This window comes from Perca fluviatilis, chromosome 9, assembly GCF_010015445.1.
Source record: "Perca fluviatilis chromosome 9, GENO_Pfluv_1.0, whole genome shotgun sequence".
Lineage (NCBI taxonomy): Eukaryota > Metazoa > Chordata > Actinopteri > Perciformes > Percidae > Perca > Perca fluviatilis.
In genome coordinates this window covers 20,468,300-20,474,796 of record NC_053120.1, presented here as the reverse complement: position 1 = coordinate 20,474,796, position 6,497 = coordinate 20,468,300, and the positions used below count along the sequence as shown (strand labels likewise).

The 6,497-nt window shown below is 42.7% G+C and overlaps 1 long non-coding RNA gene across 1 annotated transcript; it reads right to left on the bottom strand.

Annotated features, from left to right (window-relative positions):
* Positions 1–4,049: 4,049 nt before the first annotated feature.
* Positions 4,050–6,244, bottom strand: LOC120565515. The gene is made up of 3 exons (XR_005640266.1): positions 6,210–6,244; positions 5,950–6,018; positions 4,050–4,678 (listed from the first exon to the last, which is right to left on the bottom strand). It is a non-coding gene; the product is annotated as an uncharacterized LOC120565515 (long non-coding RNA).
* Between the last annotated feature and the right edge of the window lie 253 nt (positions 6,245–6,497).

Here is a 6,497-nt window from a genome sequence, read left to right as displayed (position 1 = left end):
TTTCCTCTTTTTGTCATTTGTTTTCTCAAGGTAGATAATCCCCAGTGTCTTTTTAACATTGTTACATTGTGTTCAAATTAACTATTTTGTTGCGCTCTATTTATCTTCTGAACACACGAATGAACCTTAACTCTGAGTACGAAAATTACAAAGAGAGACAGAGAAGAGAAAATGTATTATTATATTCATATATTAGTATTATCTTATTTTTTTTAAATAATTAGTTTTTTTTTTGCCTGAAACGGACAGCTGACAGTGTATAGACAGACAGGAAATGAAGACAAAGGGAGAGGTATGACATGCAACAAAGGTCCCTGGCTGGAATTGAACCAGGGACGTTAATAATTGGTAATTAATATGGTATTTTCTTTAAGCATTCAGCCACCAGGATGCCCCTGCTATTAAAATATGAACAAATTTTTATTAATAATCATTGTGTTGTTTTGCGTAAAAGGTAATAAGGAAAAATGCAGCACAAACTGAGCCTAGTTCAGCTCATTAGCAAATGTTCTGTTACACTACAGCGGAGTGAGCGGACTAAGGAGTAGGAGCTGTGAAACAAATAAATAGGCAAAATCAAGCGGAACTAATTAGAAACATTGAACTTAAGTGCTGTCGATCTCTAATGGGTTTTAAAACTTCCTGTCCACCTGATGTCCGTTACTTGAGCTGCTCCCAGGCTATCTGGGTCAGCCTCTGACTGATATCGCATTTCACACCAGAGGCCCCTGTGGACAGGTGACACTCCTGAACGGTCACCTCTGAAATGAGTGTACCCAGCAGCCCTTTCTTGTTCCATCTTGACCTAAAAGCCACTCTGCACAGAAGAAGAACCAAGTCCGTTTTATTTAGACCTCTATCAGCAGCATGGCGTCCATGTTCTTGTGACCTTTCCACCCCTCCATCCCTCTCTCCTCCCCTCTTTCTGTCAGCAGAAGAGGTGCCGGGCGGGACCTCCAGGCTACCCGGCCTCCACCTTGGCCGCGGCCCCTGCAACCAGACGAGAGCGGAGGCTGACAGTCTGGCGCAGCGACCCCGGCGTGCTGTCCAAAAATATCTCCCTCAGCAGCGGGGCTGCGCTGTTCTTATCTGTCCTGACCTTTCCACTCGTCACTCTCCTCGGCCCATCAATTGCTCCATCCCTCTCTCCCCTACCTGCGCGTGGTCCAGGCAGCTTTGCAGCCAGCCATTTTTATTATTTTTTTTTTTTTAAATCAACACCCAGATGACCCAGTTTCAGGGCCCTGAGCCGACCTCTCTGGCTTGGAGAGTAAAAAAGGGACTGGGAGCTGTGTGAGAGAGGTGGATGGTTCAGATGAGATAAGGAAGCGCACATACACACGCTCTTGCAGATGGCCAGGCTTAAAAAAAATATGCTTTTTTTTTTTCTTCTCTTAATCCACTATTTCAAATGGCATGGAGGGAAAAGAGCAGTGTGATTTCTTCTGTAATTATGACTGGCTGAGTGAGGTGTCCAGAGGCATGGCTGCCCTCCTTTCCCTCTCTAGTGAAGCTTTAAAAGTAGAGCCTGTAGTGGTTTGTGTGCTGTCAAATGACAAAAGTGACCTTTCTTATCCGACAAACATTGCCTGTTACAGCCTGTGTATGAAAAAAGTGCGAGTGTGTGTGTAGGATTATGTATCTCTGCTACCCACTGTGTGTAATGGCAGCACGTACCGCGGTGTGTGTGTGTGTGTGTGTGTGTGTGTGTGTGTGTGTGTGTGTGTGTGTGTGTGTGTGTGTGTGTGGCATGTTCACATATGTTCACTGCTGTGTTTTATTAGTTTTTCAGGCCTCACACCTGCCTATGTGTCCTGACATTTGTGTGTTTTATGTATATTCTCAAAGGGACACATCCAATGACATGCTGCAATGCATTATCTGTGGTGCTTTGTTTACAACATCTTTGCTCTCAGCAGGGGGTCCTGCCTGTAACTGACACATAAACAAACAGATAAACATATGCAAACCGAGGAGCCTGGTCGGTCTTCACTCAGCTTGTCCCAGTGGCTTGGGTTATTTATCGCACACACATTTCTGTTCACTCTGCAATGCATTTTCCATTTCACAAGCTTTTAGTCAGTAGTTAGTAACTCAAATATATTTTGCTAGTGAGTGGACAGTTCAGGCAGAGTGTAAAATGATTAAAATGTAATTTCTGGTTCTTTATTTGCCTAATTCACACGGTGGCTGTATTTGATTTAAAAATTCATAAGAGAGTAACATAATTACAGGGTAAGGTTTTATTTAAATGTTGTTTTCTTATAGGCCTGAATTTGGACTAATGTCGAAATGATGAGTCCACTAATTCATTAGTAGATCATCTTAAAATTAATAAAGATGTTTATAATCAGTTGTTTAAATAATTTATCAAGCAAAAATGATATTTGATTTCAGCTTCTCAAACATGGACTGTTCGTTAGATCAGTGGTTCCCACAGTGGGAGCACATGGAGAGGTGCCATGAAAAAAAGAAGAAATCCCTACGGTGTAAAGACACAAGACTCAATTTAAAGGTGTCACCTTGGGCTTTCAGAAGTTGTGTTGGCTATCTTTTTTTTTTTTTGGATCAATTGTTTTTTTTATTATTTTTTAGCACCATTTATTATACAGACATACAGAACAAATTCCACAATACATGCCAGGTAATGTCAAGAGGTGCATAGAGTGTTGGCTATCTTTAACATGCTCGTAAACTAAAACAGATTACAGAATACTTGTTAATTATAACCCAGTTTTGGTACTTGCAGCATAATTTGGCCTCTGACCCTGCTCATCTTTCAGTTTCGAGCTGAAACAATTGGTCGATGAATAGACTAGCTCTTCTGACAGTAATCAATCTGAAGCTATTTCGATAATCAATTAAGTGTTTCGGCAGTTTATCGATTTGGAAAATATTTGCTCGTTCTCAAACAGCTTTTCTTTTTCATATATGATAGTAAACTGAATCTCTGTGGCTTCTGGACTGTTTCTCAGACCAAACAAGACTTTTGGAATGCCTCCTTGAGCTCTGAAATTATGAGCTTTTCAATATTATCTGAAATTGTATAGACTAAACGATTGTGAAAATAATTGGCAGATTATTCAATGACCATAATCGTTTGTTGCAGCTCTATTCTGATTTGTGTTTCTATTGTAAATTCTTTGTCTAAAGACCAGCTGAGGTCATCTCTGATTCATCAGATTTAAATACATTATCTATTTATATTTGTGGTATTAAATTACAAGTATCTCTCTCTCTCTCACACACACACACACACACACACACACACACACACACACACACACACACACACACACACACACACACACACACACACACACACACACACACACACACACACACACACACAGCTGGATATGGAGCTAATTCAAGGTGATATGCGTTTATTCCTGCAGAGGTCGTCACGTTTCGTCTTTCGTCAACAAGCACAAAAGGCTACATTAATCAACAAACTTCCTATAAAATGTTGCATCCTGTGTAAAGGAAAATAATAATATTACATTATTTTTGTTTAATGGCCAAACACACACAAAATCACACACACACACACCATTCAATGTGTATTAGTCTCCATATCCTTGGTTTGACCTGTTGGAATTTTACTGATAAGCCGGTGTTGGTCTGGTTTGCCAGAGTGCGAGTCCTTACAGTGTTTCATCAGCTCTCGTTTGATTTATTATTTTTTTTTTTTATCTTTATTTATCGGGAGAAGGGTTGTGCTCAGTGTGCATGCTTTGTTTCACATTCACATGTTAAAACCCTTTCAACCTCTGGGAGCTGTGCAGTGACTGCTGGCTGCACAGCGTCTTACAGTGGCTGCTTGAAGAGGGCAGTGAGTTCCTCGTTCACCTTCCCTGACAGATTTTTTTATACACATTGACACACATACATTTAAACCAGTGACTTTCTACCTATAAACCAACTTCACTAACCTTTATGGACCCGTCGACCCCGGCTGGGCGTACTTCTGCGCAGAGCCGCTGAATCCGACTGCACTGCACCACTTCCAAATGTTCACCTTGGTTTCAACACTCAAGGAGTCTACTGTACTTTGTTCCAGCCACAGGGGGTTATAGATGAGCACAGTTCTGCATATGGCCATCATTCACAGCCCCGGGCTCCCCCTGAGTGTGTGTCTTGAGTGTGTGTAACAAATGGAGCCGAGCGGTAAAGGTATTAATGTGAAGGAACGAGCCCTGTGGTGGAAGTACAGCAGGAAGTCACTTTCTCTCCCATCTGGGCCCTAACAAGATGGAGAGGAGCAGGCAGGTGTGAGCGGTGGTCTGCACCTCCGCTGGCTGGATTAGCACTTCTGATGGGAGAGAAGAGAGGAGGACGATCGTCTGCGTAAGGCTGTCATTCTCTCTCCATCCCCTCCCTCGTACATCTCCTCGCCTCCTCTGTGCTCTCTGCCCCTCACTCTGCAGCGAGCCTGAGAGGGGAGACTCAAAATGAGAATAAATGAGGTGTGGGGAAGCTGTTCGGGCAGTGTGCCTGTTTGTGTGTGTGTGTACCTGCCTTCTATCATGTTCAGATCTCTTCCTCTAGCTGCAGTGTCTGGCTGTGGAGCCAAAAGACCGTCCGGGGACTCTTCATCCACTTGCTGCTGAGCGCCCCAGGGGATGGATTGAGCCTTGCAGGCTGGGATATTATCAATACAGCCCCTCCAGGCAGCCTGGGAGACAGGAGACGGGGCCACTGACTCACTCTGCCTATTAGTCTACTGCTGAGCATCAGTGTTGGGGGAGGGGAGGTTGGGAACAGCTGGTTTGACTGGAGCCTCTGCCAACCAGACCTCCATCTTTGTCTCATCCAACTCAAAAGTATTCCTGTCTCACCTCATCTTTTTTTTTTTTTGTTTCCTTCTTCCTCATCTCCCAATTTACTTCAATTTATTTCCCCTCTCTGGCCTTGCTCCTTCTCTCACAGATCTCTTTATGATCTTCACACCATTATTCCGCTCTTTTCTTGCTTATTCCCCTGCCTTTGACAGAGCCAAGGTGCGCCTACATTCGCAAGATGCTGCCTACTGCTGTAATTACACGTGCCCGTCCGTCACGGGGAATGCCTTTTGCCCAGTCTTGTTTCAGTGTCACTCCTCTGGATTATAACCCTTGTGTTGAACTTCAGTTCAAATTGACCCGTTTTCAATTTTTGTTTTATCAGAAAATATGGGACGTAGAAATAAGTGCTGAACACGTGTAGAAGAAAAATTTTACAATTAAAACCGTCGGAAAAAAGGACAACACAAGTGTTAAATCTCCATCTCTACTTTGTTTCGCAGTTGTTTGATATTCCATTTGTGTAATGAGGAGGCTGACCTTGTATTTGCATTTCTGAAAATTGCTAATAGTTGAAGCCATCCACGTGTTCAACAAAGTCCTGTATTAATCCCACAATGGGGACATTCAACATGAGATTTCTCTGGAAAATTTGCTGAGATTTTCTTTTTTTGATACTCATCTGATACAAAATCTTTAACGAAATAGGAAGACTCCGATGTAAATGGATGAAAATGCTTATTTCAGCTGGCATCAGGGCCGTACTGGGACTGAAATTCAGCCCGGGACTTTAAGATGGAGAGGCCTTTTACGCGAGTGCCCTTGGTGCACGAGCAGAAGGATTTTTTGCAGTTATTTTAATTCTAATAGTGTTTTTATGGTATAAAGAGAATCAGATTATGCTGAAGACCTTCAAGAAACTTTAGGATGACACCTGCCTCCTCAGGTTGTATAAGCAAGTCACCACTGCACTGAACACAACCAGGTCAGCAAAACCTAATACCTTAACCTAATGCATAAGTCACAGTATACTGCTAACTACCAGCATGTCATGTGCACAGTCAGTTGGAGTGATAAAATAGTTACAAATACTCACTCATATACTCAAAAACTACAATGCAGTCCCATAAAATAGAGATTTGTGTGTGTGTGTGTGTGTCCTTACTTTTTCAGCTTGGCTCCCTGGCTCAGCTTCCCCTGTGATGGACCCTGCCTCTGCTTACTGATTGTGCAGCTACATATGCATGAGAAGAACATCAGTTATAAATATGACTAAGAATAAAACATTTTCTAATTCAATCTGTGCTTCAGTCAAGTTATTATCTAGTATGTGGAACTATTGGCATTTTATCCTATATGTAAATATCTGATTAATTGATATGCCTAATATGATTGCCTACCCAGCCCTGCACACTGCCCCTCTACCTGTCTGTTTCCTGCTCTTCCTCTCTCCTGCTGCTGCTCCTCCTCCTCTTCTCTCCTGCTGCTCCTCCTCCTCCTCCTCCTCCTCCTCTCCTCTCCTGCTGCTCCTCCTCCTCCTCCTCTCTCCTGCTGATGAGAGTGTATGTGTGCAACAATAGAAAATAAAAACAATTAGCTTATCAAAGGTCTGAAACACACACACAGCGCTCCGCTGCAGCTGAACAGCCGGCCAGGCCGGTCGCGTTTGAAATAAAAAAAATAATAATAAAAAAAAAATAACACCTTATTGAC